This window comes from Chanodichthys erythropterus, chromosome 11, assembly GCF_024489055.1.
Source record: "Chanodichthys erythropterus isolate Z2021 chromosome 11, ASM2448905v1, whole genome shotgun sequence".
Lineage (NCBI taxonomy): Eukaryota > Metazoa > Chordata > Actinopteri > Cypriniformes > Xenocyprididae > Chanodichthys > Chanodichthys erythropterus.
This window is the reverse complement of record NC_090231.1, coordinates 27,621,094-27,635,975: the sequence shown is the minus strand read 5'-3', so window position 1 is coordinate 27,635,975 and position 14,882 is coordinate 27,621,094. Positions and strand designations below refer to the sequence as shown.

General features: G+C 35.5%; 1 protein-coding gene across 14 annotated transcripts in view; it reads left to right on the top strand.

Annotated features, from left to right (window-relative positions):
- dgkza (diacylglycerol kinase, zeta a) overlaps positions 1 to 14,882 on the top strand; it is a 116,624-nt gene that overhangs the window by 38,619 nt on the left and 63,123 nt on the right. For 3 of the 14 annotated variants that reach the window (XM_067402213.1, XM_067402214.1, XM_067402211.1), the window contains exon 1: positions 5,623 to 5,839. The exons of 5 other annotated variants lie outside the window; for them this stretch is intronic. The gene's annotated coding sequence lies outside the window, so the exon portion shown is untranslated. Of the gene's footprint in view, positions 1 to 5,613; positions 5,840 to 14,882 lie in introns of those variants that run through there. 6 more of the 14 variants (XM_067402210.1, XM_067402212.1, XM_067402209.1 and 3 more) reach the window with 6 other exon arrangements.

The following is a 14,882-nucleotide window of genomic DNA, read 5'->3' as shown; positions in this document are numbered from 1 at the left end:
GGGCAAACATTTAACCCAACCACTGGGTTAAAACAACCCAATTGCTGGGTTTGTCCATTTTCAACCCAACTTGGGTTGTTTTTAACCAAACATTTTTAGAGTGTATAACATCCGTGACATACATCCTATTCATCTAAAGGGTGTAGATGAGTTAAGATCCATATGCACACAGTCATGCATTAATGTCTTTTTGTGTGTTGTGTGTTTGAGCACACCTGTGTTGGTTTAAGCAGAAGGTAAGAAGAGGTGTGCCTTGTCATTAATGACAACATTTTCTACCTCTCCATCATGTGTAAAAATAAATACCTCCTCCTACTAATGTGTGATACTCTAGAGCAGTGGTTCTCAAACCTGTACTGGAGTACCACCAGCCTCTGGTTTTCTGAGTGGCTAAATCATCTGTCATAGGTAAATATCCATGTCTGTTTGAAAGGATCTGTTCTGTTGACACAGTCTAAATAAAAGGAAGATCTTGTGTTTGCATCAGGAGTAAAGTGCCTGTCCGCATTAATATTTATTCCACCTTTTCACCCAACCACAGAGTTCTCATAATATCAAACTTTCAGTAGCGGTCAAATTGCCAATAGCAGTGAAATTGCACAATTCTCCACGCTATTATATCACAGCAAAAACGAATTTGCTATTGAAAACAGCAAGGATGCATTAAATTGATCAAAAGTTACACTAAAGACATGTATAATGTTAAAAGATTTGTTTCAAATAAATGCTGTTCTTTTAAACTTTCTATTTATCAAAGAATCCTGAAAAAACAAATGACACACAATTGTTTTCAACTGTGATAAGAAATGTCCTGAGCAGCAAATCAGCATATTAGAATGATTTCTGAAGGATCAGTAATGATGCTGAAAATTCAGCTTTGCCATCACAGGATTAAATTATAATTTAAAATATTCTGAAATATGATTTTCTGTATTTTTGATTAAATAAACGCAGCCTTCGTGAGCATAAGAGACTTTCAAAAACAATTAAAAACCTTACTGACCTCAAACCTGTGAACTTAATGAAGTAAACAGGAATAAAGAAAAAAGACATTAATTATGAGCTTTAAGTTGTTTTTGCTTTTTCTAGTCAATATTGTTGTTTGAATTACTGCATGTTAGGCTGCATATATACAGATTAAATATTTGGACATTTATCCAGCCGTGCGTGTGTGTATATATATATACGTGTGTGTGTGTGTGTGTGTGTGTGTGTGTGTGTGTGTGTGTGTGTGTGTGTGTGTGTGTGTGTGTATGTGTGTGTGTGTATACTGTATCAGTACACACACAATATATCGGCCAAACTACTGGTGTTTTTGACATCACTGCTCTTCCACTGGGAATATCAGCCATCTGCCACTGCAACAGCCTCTGATCTTTTTCCCCATTAACACACACACACACACACACACACACACACACACACACACACACACACACACACACACACACACACACACACACACACACACACACACACACACACACACACACACACACACACACACACACACACACACACACACACACACACACACACACACACACACACACAGTGATACTCACAATAAGGTCACCAGCCACTATATTCTCCTGTCACAATTTCTCTGTCTCTCCATGTCTATCCATCCGTGTCTTATTCAGTGGTAACCGGTCAAAGATAAAGGGACACCAAAATAACCAAAAATAATCTGATTTTTCAGGGCTTAGACTCTTGAAAGTCCTGTCATTTTGTGTCTGCATTTGTCTTTTTGTGTGTGCAGTGTCCCTTTTTTACATACCTCATTATTTTTCACAGATGGATTTGTTTTGTTCCCGTTAACCATGATACTGTGACTATTCTTGCTGCTGTTGGGGAAAAAGGAGATGGATAAAAAAGAGGGGTAGTTTTTCTTCATGCTATCTATTGGCCATGTTTAAAATCTCATTACTATCTCAAAGATGAAGCAGGGATGCTGGTTATGGCCTGTTAAGTGTTATTTGTAAGATGGGTTGTGTCTTTTGATGTAACCTGACAGAAACAGGGTGATCAATATCTACCATTATCTTGGTTATAATCAGAGGAGGATGAATTTCAGCTGCACATTTGCTAAAAGCTCTGATGACAGCTGTCAGTTAGAATTTGCTGAGCCGTTGAGATTGCTGATCTTAGAACAGTCATGAAAGATGCTGCTTTTTAACAGCATGTTAGCTTCCATTACATGGCCATGGAGACTCTGGCATCTCTGTATGTCTGGTTCTCTCTTTCATTCACATTCAACTAATTTGACTGAGGAGCTGAATAAGAGGTCTGTTTTCAGGTTTACATGTTTGCTGTTTAAGCATACATGCTGGTTACATTAGCATTCTCCTAAAGTTGTAGCAAGAAGCACCATGCTGCTCCAGAGGTTGTGTATATGTGCGTGTTAGCTTATTTATGTGTCGTGTTGAAGCAGCATAAGAGAAGGTAGATGTTGGTTAGAGTAATGTTCTTTCCCAAAAAACAGAAATTAGAAGATTAATTAAGTTTGAACCACTGCAGTCACATCGACTGTTTTAACAATGTCTTCAGTACCTTTCTTGACCTTAAAAAAGTGTTGGTTAAATTGGTGTCTATCGAGAAGTCATTAACCTCTTGGATATAATCAAAAATATCTTAATTTGTGTTACGAATATGAACAAAGGTCTTACGGGTGCGAAACGACATGAGGGGGAGTAATTAATGACACAATTTTCATTTTTGGGTGAACTAACCCTTTAAGGTTACTATAAGGTTTCATGAAAACAGTAGAGGTCTATGTTATGTTCACATTTGGATAGTTTGGTAAATATACTAAACAGGACTGGTGATCAATACAGATTTCCAGGGCATTGTCCTGTTGCACTACATTATTACATTACATTGTGGTTTGCTGCCATCTACTGGAGGATACATGCTAGCAGAACTGAAGTGGTTTGGGGGTGGTATAAATGTTTTTGAAAGAAGTCTCACCAAGGATGCTTTTATTTGATCAAATGCATTAAAAACAATGATATTGTGAGATATTATTACAATTTAATATAACCGTTTTCTCTTTAGTTTCACATGATCCTTCAGAAATATGCTGATTTGGTGCTCCTAATATTTTTGTGGATGTTTTTTCAGGATTTTTTTGAATAGAAAATTCATAAGATCAACATTTATTTGATATAGAATTGTATAGTGTAATTGTATAGTGTAAGTGACTTTACTGTCACTTTTGATCAGTTTAATGCATATTTGAAATGCTTTTGAGAACTCGGCATCTAGAGATTATCATTTTGAGAAGAGTTTGATATCTGAGTGCACAGGAACAGAATGATGCACATTGAATTGAAACTTCAAGACTACACACTATTATGCCTGTAATGCCTGCTTCTGACCAGCAGATGCCTCCCTTTCTTAAAATCTGCGACAACCTGTTTGCTCATACAAGGGTGTGTGCAGGAGGAGAACTGCTGATTAGATGGCATATGAAGATTGGGCTGTCAGAGGAAATATGACTGACAGCTGGTCTTAGGCTGTAGCGCAGATGATTATGAGCCTGACACCCAGACAGAAGCAGCAAAAGGTGTAAGCGGCTTCTGAGACGGCACGTTCAGTTCACACATGACAAAACAATATACACGCAGCTTCTGTTACTTGTTTGCATGGTGACTCACGCTCCCTCTCATTCCTCCCACTCCTGCACTCAGAGATGGAGTTCTAAATATAATCCCCTTGTCTGGTTTGTGAAATGCTAATGTAAAATCCTTCTGTCTTGAACTATCAAGACTAACAAACAACCTTGTCTAATTCGTGTCTGTTGAGCAGTGTAACAATGTAGCAGTAGTGTAGCAGCCACAAATACTCTGAGCAGCACCTTTACCATATATGGCGGAGGCAGACGCGTAGTTCATCAAAAGCATCTGCATAGAACAAACTCTGTTTGTGTGTGCACATGCATAAAGACAGAGTCAGGGTGAATAAGTGTTGGTGTGGGTTCAGGTGTGGGGGAAGGAAGTGTACAGTGAGTGAATGCATGTGCGGCTGTTTCAGTAAACGTTTTTTTTAGTTTCTGCCCCCAATTACTCATAGCTCACAGCATCCCTTGTATTATGTTAAACATCTGGGTACTTTTTTTATGGCGGAAGCCAAACTTACCCTAATTGTATTCAATACAATTCCCCAGTTTGTATTGATTCCCAGCAAACTAAACATGCATGATATATATGCCTTCAAAGAAAGTTCTTCAGTGTCTGCCAAATACATGAATGTAAATACCCTCAGAGGGTAGTTTAGTTTTTGTTTCAGGAGCTGACATTTTGCACGCACATTCCATTAAAGTGTTGACAACTCTAAAAGAAAAACATTACAGGTTAAAACTAAAAAAAAAAAATCAAAATAGGTCAAATTGATCTGCAACATAGTATAAGATGTCTTTCTTTCTTTCTTGACAAATTTCAGTTTCTTGACAGGCTTCTTGTACATTTTTGGAAACAAAAACTGAAACTTAGAGCATGGCTGCTTTTTTTGTTTTTGTGTGTGTTAGATGCAGTAAACTGCTCTGTCTGAGATAGGACTGTCAGTCATTATAAGACAAAAAAGCTGTTGCGGTCCAACCACACGGGCAGCGTCCTGACGCACACACATACTGTTTGCGGCAGTGGCATCACACTGTGATCAAAGGGACAGTTGCCGTCTCGCTGTCACATCTGAGTTAAGAGACTGCCACAGAGGCATACACCCTTTTCCCCAGCACAAACATGTGTACCCATGTACGCATGCACACACACGCTCAGACACATATATATAGCTGGCTTGAGGATGTTTGTGGTTGATGTCCTCCCCATAGGAAACTGGGTGCTCATTTGTGTGTAAAATAGTAACCTTGCTCTCGGGTTGGTGGGGGAGTCGAGAGGATGTTAGTTGTTAAAACTGGCAGTCTGTGGTAATTGGGGGGTCTTTTTTTTCTTGCTGTCAGAGCTTAACCTGCAGAGACAATATATAAGTAGTAATAAGTTGATAGGTTCCACCCGAAAGTGTAAAAGCTTTGAGGCACTTTCAGAACTTTGTTGGTTTAATCAATCCGTCCAATGCTGTTGTCCAACCAACAGAAGTGTTTTGGTCTTTAATTTGGCAATACGTTTGGTGCAGAAATGACACACTTCACCTTTAAAACCATTATTGAAAGTTAACTGAATTATTGAATTAGGGCTTTCTTTCATCTTTGCAACACAAAAGAAGAATGTTTCTGAAAAATGTCAGAAGTATTTATTTTTTTTTGTCCATGCATTGAAAGGCAAAGGGTTCCTAATGTTGTTTGGACCGCAGTGCTTTCCAATGTATCTTTCACAGAAAAAAATATTAATGCAGGTTTGGAATGGAGGAATATTAATTTTTGGCTGATCTATCCCATTAAGTTACAGAATTACAGTTTGCTGAACACAACTTGCTGAATTTATTTACACAGTAATCATTTCTAGCCGTGTTTGTGTACATATTTACATCTGCTGTATGTACATGTCAACATGTTCAAACTGAGCAAATGTTTTCAAGTTTTTTGTTGACTTTGTTCTACATATATGGTGTGCTTGCGTCAGAGGAAGCGTGCTTCATCGGTAGGATCATGCTGCTGTCTGTGATCCCCCTCCTCTCTTTCTCTCTCACACGCTCACTTTTTGACCCTCCCACTCTCTTAGGACAGACTGCATGCTCTCTATTTCCCCATCCCCAGTCAACCTTCTTTCTGTTTCCATTCTCCTCTTTCTCTCTCTTATTCTTTTCCCCTGTCTTGCATTCTGTAAAAGTTATCTGGTGAGGAAAGGAGAAGATATTTGGATGATTTTGACTCGTCAATCAGGTTGTACATTTCTCTATTCTCTTTTGAGAGCTTGAGGTTTTGTTGATCTCTAGAGTTAAGAGTGCAGTGCTGTGTCCTTCAGACTGAGAGTTAGACATGTGAGGTGTATTAGACCGAATCTGGTGATTCTCATGTTGTCTGGCAAATCATCTGCAGCTTAGTTATAGTGACTCTAATCTCATTGCTGTCTGTCTTATTCGGTCATCAACTGTTGCTGCTGTATATAGCATTATGTTGTATTGCCTTGTGGTTTGTAACTGTACAAAGCCAGGTGTTGAAATCGGTATTATATTTGTCTCATAGTGAAAAGAGGATATCACAGGCTGCTGTTGTTACCAGAGCTCTGACAGTGAAACTCTAAAAATAGTGCACTAGTTCTGTACACTTGTTTGTGTATGTTAATAAGACACCTTGGTATAAAAATAAAGTAAATGGTTTTAACAGAGTCAAGCAAATGATTAAACTGCTTTGCTTATAGGCCTCTTTCTGTGTGTGTGTGAGAGAGAGAGATACAGTGTAATTTCTACCATGCTGACAAAGAGAGAACTCAAATATTTATATGCACAAGCTTCTCATCGCACACTCAATATTTATTTAGAAAAAAGGTAACTCTGACCATAAATTCTGATTGCATGAGCCATGTCTGAAGCCTAAATTGCTGATCTTTTGTACATTTTAAGCAATGTGGTACTAGAGGCTCTGAATATAGTCATAGCTATATGCAAGTTAGGCAAGTGAATCTGTTAAGATTTTATTGGAATCTTACCATGGTTTAGGGTAAGATTCAAATAGCTGATAGTTGATAAAACCAAACCAAACCAAACCAAAAAAACCTGGAAAGTTAAAATCTGGAAAGTTTTCCTAAAGAAGTCAAGGAAATGAGAGCAGACTAAATGAATGAACAGTGACAACATGGGAAGAAATGAGAGAAAGGAACAGTAGCTCAGACAGCGTTAAGAATTGAGACATTGTGACAGCAAAACTTACTGCACATATGCTCGGCTACTCAAAGTACAGGATTAGTGAGTTTCATGTTTTATAAACTCAAACTGTGATGTGACATGACATTACATTTTCTAGACATGTTTTCATGTTCATGTTTTTTTTTAAAAGCAAAAGCAGAACATTTTGAAATGTTCATTAGTGTTTGTATGTTAACATCTCTACTAATATTTTATTTGAACAAATCAAACTATTATAAAAATATATACTGATTTAGAAATTTACCCAAGATGTTTACTATGAATCAATTAATTTATCAGATGCTTTTCAGTCCATATCGGGTTATAATTGAGGACAAACTAAAGCAATTAATCATACGAGTATAATGCCTAAAACTTGTCACAGGGTTTAACAATAAGGATTTTTTTAGTGTTTGATGTGTCAGGCCAGTTGTTTGCCATGCCAACATTTTTAATGACCCAAAATTATATATATTTATATGTAAAAATAATTCATTAATTTATATATAATTTATTATTTTTTTATAATATAAAATTACTTTATGTAAAATTAATTAAATTATATATGTGAAGAATATTTGCTATTAAATGTTAGTTTGTTTGTTTTTTTTAACAAGAAAGAATTTCTAGAAAAAGAAATGGCTATAATGTATCTCCATAACTGCTAAACACACTTACAAATGAGTTAAATGCAGTGTTAATTGCATTATTTATGGGATGTGACCAGGGCTTAACATTAACACTCGCCAACCCGCCAAATGTGGGTGGATTTCAGCAGTGGTGTGTAACGCGGTCACCCCTACTAGCCACTTTTACATGTTACGTGTTATGTGTTATGTATTTTATATTTAAAATATACATTTTCAATTGTAGTCTTTTAAAAAGGCATTTGAAATAATAAACTATTTAGTGCAGTGTAGTGTTGTCAAAAATAATGATTCTTCTATACATATTGATACTGAAATATCTGCACATATCTTCCAATACTCATTTTCTGCAGAATAGATGATACCAGCTCACTTGTTTCATTTCCTATGGATGAATATTGTTGGTGTTACAGGGCTTGAATTTCAGCATGGGATTGGGTGTATTGAGCTTAATGCCCAAAGTGCGCACATCCAAAAATCACACCCAAAGTGCACACACAGAAAGCCGCTTGCGCTTAAACAGTCAAATACACTCAAAATAATGTCAAAATGCTGTTCTTTGCGAGGATTCACCTAAACAGTTAGCTATGTTTTAAGTGAATGTAAATGGTTGAGAAAGAAAACGTGTAACAGTATAATGGATCCATGTGTCAGGTCTTAAAGTGACAGCAGCTTAATAAACCTGCTACCAAATTATGAGATGATATTAAAAAATATCTTTATTGCAATTTTTTTTTGCCTATGATATTGATGTCAAAACCACTAGCCACAGTGGCTGGTGAGCAAAAAAGTAGGGTCCTATGAAATCCATTTTATTTTTCCCAAATTCCGTTTTCTCCGGTTTTATTTTTCTGGATTCTGTTTTTTCCCCCCCTTTTTAAATTTTTTTGGACTCCATTTTAATGGTTAAATTAAATTTTAGTAATCAAAAAGCATGTCTAATTGAAATAATGAAACTTATACAGTTTAACAACAATTTATTAAAAGTTTAACAAAAACTTAATTTTTTAGGGCCCTATGAAATGTTTTTTTTTTCTCTCTCAAATTCCATTTTATTTGTACTAAATTCTGTTTTCTCTGTTTTTAAGTTTTTTTTTTCTGGAAATTCTGTGTTGTGTATTCTAATTTAAAATTTCTGGCAATCAAATGAAGGCAGAAATAATAATTTATCTTTTAATCATATAAAATTAAACTTTTTTTGTCAGACAAATTGCTGCACAACCAGAGCTTTACTGTTAAAATTAAAACATGAAAGAAAAATTGATTATTCCTTAAAAATGTATTATCATTATTATTATTGTTAGTTCGTATTATTATTACATTGAGGTGTAACTAAATTCTGCTGTACAACAGTAATATTTCTGTCACTATTTCTTTGTTAAACAGAACTTTTATTTTGACAGGTTGCTTTAAGTTTCTGTGTGTTTATGATATGACGATAGTTTTTCTCAAAAGGGTAAAATGCTCATGAAATGATTCTCAAAGCAGCTCTGGAGATGGAGTTGCATTTATGTCCTCATATAGTGAGGCAGCAGAGGCTGAAAAACACTGCGATCGTCATGCGTGATTCGGTGTATGAGGGAAATGAAACCACGCGTCTGCGCCATTCACACAGAGACATGCAGAACATGCAGGGTTCATATTTAAATAGTCTTTTTGCAGTTTAATATTCACAGACACTAGCCTATATGGCGATTTAATTTAAGTGTACTGACCTACTATTTTTATTAATGAAAAATTTGAGAAATTCTGTGACATTCCGCGTTATACAGTAAATTCCGTTTTTATGACTGTATTCTACGATTGGGTCCGCGTTTTCTGCATCACAGAAATCATAGGGCCCTAAAAAAGTTAATGTCAAGCCCTGGATGTGACCCCTAAACAGTCAACATCTGGTTTTGTATGTTGGGTATTCTGCACGATTCTTGATACATTGAGAAGCAGATTACTAAACAAAATAATGTAATTTACTAGAGGTTTTGAAAGATTTTTTAACTGCAGCAGTCTATTTTAAAAAGGTTTAATTAGTTTGAATTATTATTATTATTATTATTTTAAATTCTGTTTGAATGAATGATTCAATGACTCACTCATAAAGACTTCAATTGTTTCACAGTACTGGAATAATCATGTTCAAAGACAAATAATTGAACTTGTCCCCACCTAGTGGTGTAATAATGTAATTGATACAATCATTATTTGATGCACCAATTTACTTTCAAAGGGTGATTTGCTCTATTGATTTCTACTGTAGACATTACTGTTTATATCCAAACTATAAACTTTTATCCCAGTACTTCTGTTATAATTTGAATCTTTGTAAGAGAAATAATGATACTGTGTGGTTAAAAACACTGTTTGTGAAGCTGTTTCATAACACACAAATGCAGATTTGAATGTTCCGGTAAGATTTTGGTGAAAGACACAGGCGAATTGTTGTCATTTAGGCTTAAGATCACGCGGGGGTTCACAATTCGAGATCGCAATCTTTTAATGAATATTCGTGCAGTTCTATTATGTAGTGATGTAAAGGAGATTTTGAGGCATCTATACTAGAGTGAAATATTCTATCCCTATTCATTTTGATTCTCAGTCGCCATGCAGACATACACATCCGTTGCGGGGACACAAGCTTCATGAACAGGATTGTTTTGAGTTTCTGTATAATTAACAGGCTTTGTTAGAACTGCTGGGGATGTATGTGCATTATGACAAATTATGCATAAAAATATGTCTGAAAGTGTTGTTTGCCAAATTAATAGGTATTGTATCTATGCTAATCACATATCCTGCATTTCAGCAGAAGAAGTGAAGACATGCCAAACCAGAAACCAGCTTCAAAGCTTTATATTTACCCACACATGTTGGAAATATCCGATTAGCCGTGGAAAAGTCGATTTGCAGAAAAGCCAAAATAAATCAGGATGGAGGTGTATGATTAGGACATATATACTTTGAAAATGAAAACAACATTTCACACCTTTTATTATATGCCATCAGTAAGAGAATAGAAATTGTGGGCAGACTCTGGTCTTATTTGTTCACAAATTCAGTTGTAACCTAAGCGCCCTGCAGTGATCGACACCACCGAGGTATTAGAGAAGAGGTCGCATCTGACTCATCCACTCTGAAACACACTGAATTGAGTTTTTCAATGAATGTAGTTTTACTGAAATTCACAAAGGGATTTTTATAAAAGGGACACAGCAGCCCTTAAGCACACACAAGGGGTTATTTTTGTAGCACACACTTCACAGAGTTGAACTGTGATGTTGAGACAGAGGCAAGGTCAGAGCTTCACATGTATAATGGCCTGCAACAACAAGACAGAATGCAGTCATGGTCACCAGAAAGCGACTGCTGCAGATGAGTGTTTGTATGAAACCACAGACAGCTAAAACCAACAACCAAAAGTAGGTGTTAATCTCATCAGTGTGGCTCTGCTAGCTTGCATCTCAGCTTTCCTTTTTCCTCTTAAAAAATGTGCATGTGTGCGTGTATCTATTAGTCAACATTTCTGTGTAACCTTTCCTTCAGCTTCTAAGGCCTGCTCTCATCTCCTTTTCTCTGTTAGGTTAGCACAATTTCCCTAACAAATACAGGTGTGGGATTATCTAATGCATTTGTGTTAAGAAGTGTGACCGTCACTTTACAAACAAAGTGACATTGTAAATCTGGTCCACTGTGAGTATGTGACACAGAGGCATGTTATATCCCAAAACTGCCTCTGTGCTCTCATGTAAATGTTTACTCAAGCTGAAACGACTCTGTCTCCTGCCCCTCTCTTTTGGCCCTTCTCTATCCCTCTCTCCTTCATTCTGTCATGTCTGTGGTGAGCTATGGTAAACTTTAAGGCATGTGATAAGTGTGAAAGTTTTAGTCAGGTTTTACATTTGAAAAGCAGTACATTCATTTATACAGTACATCAACAGTAAATGACCATTGCACTTTTTATGTTGCTGAAAATGTTTTCACTACCGAGTTTTGCCGATTGGTCAAAAAGTGAACTACAGTATGTAAATAACCATGAGCACAACCTACATTCACATTTCATAGTTATTTACACACTGATACAGGATGTGGAATGACAGGGTGATGAGGAGATTTCTGAAATGGACATTGGAATATTTAGTTCGTAGTTATCTATGAATGAATTTTAGTTATCTATGTCTAATTTTGTATGTTTTTATTTTTTAATTGTGTTGTATAAACTATTATTATTATTAATATTACTGTTATATACACTATTATTGTAATTAATAATTATTCTATTTGTAGTACTATTATTATAATGAATAATTATTATGATGGTCGTGGGTCATACTGGTTTTAATACAGATCACACAGTGAAGAATTGAGTAGTAACCATTGCAAATGGCAAACAGATCAAAACAGTATAATATTAGAGCAAAATTATGATTTTACAAAAACGCATTACAAATATTAAATAAATATGAGAACATATAATAATGAAACAACTGTATTAAAAAATATTTTTAACATTTTGGTAACACATTACAATAAGTTTCATTAGTTAACCACATTAGTTAACATGAACTAATAATGAACTGCACTTCTACAGTATTTATTAATCTTTAATGTTAATTTTAACATTTACTACATTATTAAAATCTTGTTAACATTATTTAATGCACTTTGAAGTAATATGAACAAACAACGAACAACTGTAACTAACATTAACGAAGATTAGTAAATACAGTAACAAATGTGTTGCTCATAGTTAATGTTAGTTAATATGTTTAATGAACCTTATTGTAAAGTGTTACCAACATTTTTCTTATTGCATTAATATTTTCACTTTCACAAAATGAATATACTATATACAGTAATTACATTTTTTTAAAACAACTTTTTATTATAACTTTTCAAATTGCTTTGGTAACTTGCAGGTCATGTTGTATGTGGAATGTGCTGTAAAATGGGGACATTTCCAGGGACAGCTCCAGTTGTTGACACCAAAAAGCAAGACCACATATCTTATTTGTTAATCACCCATAAACACAACTACAGTGTCCGTAGTGTGTGTGTGATTGAATGAGGGGGAGACAACTGACCGCAGACAGTGTAAGTGCTTCCTCTTTCCCATGGTCTGGGGCAAAGCCCAAGAGGGACAGCACTGTCATAATCGCACACATCTCACACACATCACACAAAATCCCTAATGGAAAACAGAACATTCAGCTGCACACAGAGACTTCACAGTCCCGATGGATAGACACACATGCACCCACACATGCAGTCACATACAGTGAAGCTCAACTCACAATAGATTACAAAGTTAACTTTTTGAATTGGTTTGCACATGTGTGTGTCTGAATATCCTGCTACAGGCTTTCTTTAAGCTTTGAAATGCTGGTTTATTCAATTTAACAGTTATTTTGCGTACAGTATGCATTTTTCAAATACCACCATACCGGGGCATAGCTGAAAAAAATGTTTTCTCTATTCTATGAAAATCTATTCAATGACTATGAAGAGCACTATGTAGAGTGTTTTGAGAGGGGACCTCTGTTAACTGCATTGTTAAAGGTTATAACTTTATAACACAACAATAAATAACCCACACAACTAACTTCCCAGTCAGAATCACAGAATCCAGTCATAGATGAAACGTATAAAGCAGAATGTCACAGAATTTAACAATTTTTGGATGAATAAATCAAAAGTAGGCCTGTACAGTAAATAAAATAAATATGGACTAGTGTCTATGAATATTAAAGCTCAAAAGACTGCTATTGTTTGTATTTTCTGTATGTCCCTGCATAAATGAATGAGTGCTGCAGTTTGATCTACTACACAGACTGACGCTTGCAGTGTTTTCAGCCTCTGTCATTTCACTATACAACTTCATCTGCAGAGCTCTTCTAAGGGTTCACTTCACCAGCATTTCACCATTTGATTTGATAAAAACTATCATATTACCATATATACACACAAAAACGCAAAGGTTCACAACTCACCCAAATAAGTCTTGAAGAACTTGAAGAAATATATTAGTTGCACAGTAGAATGACTTCTTAAAGTGATAATAATAATAATAATAATAATAATAATTAAAAATAATAATAATTGTAACGAAAATCACATAATAGCACATAATTTTCTGTCCATGTTTTAATTTAAACAGTAAACCTCTTGTGCAGTATTTCAAAAAATGAAAGGAATAATTACAATCACAATTTAAAAGATTAACAAAATTGAATGTTTTATTAATTGATTTGATTACCCTGACTTTGATAGTAAATTTTTGTTTGCCATTACAGTGTTTTTATATTCTATGTACTCCTGACAGTAAAGTAAGATAAAGATCCAGTCATGCAAAGAACAAATTATACTATGAAATACAGTGAAACCACCAGAATCTTCAATAATAACGTGATACAGGTTTTTGGTCATAACACCCAGCGCTAGTTAAAGTGTTTAAGTGTTGTGATGGAGTTTTTTAATAAGTGTGTGTTGGATGAGACTTGATCGTTCTGGGAAAGATGGAAATCTCTTCAAAAAAATTGTCTCCCTTAATTTATCCCTTTTCAAAACTCGGCATCAGTGCCACAGCCATCAAACTCTGCTTGTGGAACAAATTCACTGCCTTCAACAATAAATTTCAAGAATATTGCGGTCAGAGTAGCAGTTTTCCCATTGTAATGCATACTATTTATTGGCTTAAAGTCTTTATAGTATAGGCTAATAATTTTGTGCACTGTGTGTTTATAGATATTTAGACTATGTATTTGTTATTTGTTGAATATCTGTAAATTCAAGGGCTGCGTTCTGTCTGCTTTTTTATCTTTTGTTTGTCTAAGATATTAAGCCACACTTTCAGAAAAAAAGGTACAAAAGCTGTCTCTGGGGCGCGGTACCATTTCAAAATATGCATCCTTTAGGGGTTAATAAGGTACAAAGGTGTACCTTTTAAAAGATTACTGCCCCAGTGACAGCTTTTATAGTTCAACTTTAAAAACACATTTTGAGACCCCTCCATATTGATCTATTTTGTTGCACACTGCAGCTTTTTGTGTCTGATGGACCCTAATAATACAGGGTTTTCTTAAGACCAGCTAGTCAACTAGACAGCTCACCGGCTAGTTGATTTTAAAAATCTGTAGTTTTGCACACCCCTAATCAATGTAAATCCCACTTGTTGTGCTGGATGTAATCTGATGTACTCTGACATCTGTGCAGTCTCTTTCTTCATACTTTCTCTTTGTCTCTTTGCTTTCTGAAGTGTTCTTGCACTCATCTGTATGTTTTCTAGCCATGGCTCATGCTGTCTAACACACTTTGTGTAGAGCCATGCCATTCGCATCTGGACATGCTCAGATGGCTTACTCTTAACACATTTTAATCTTGACTGTGACACAATGTTTTGTGTGCATGTGTTTTAATGTGGTGAAACTGTTGATATTCTAAAGT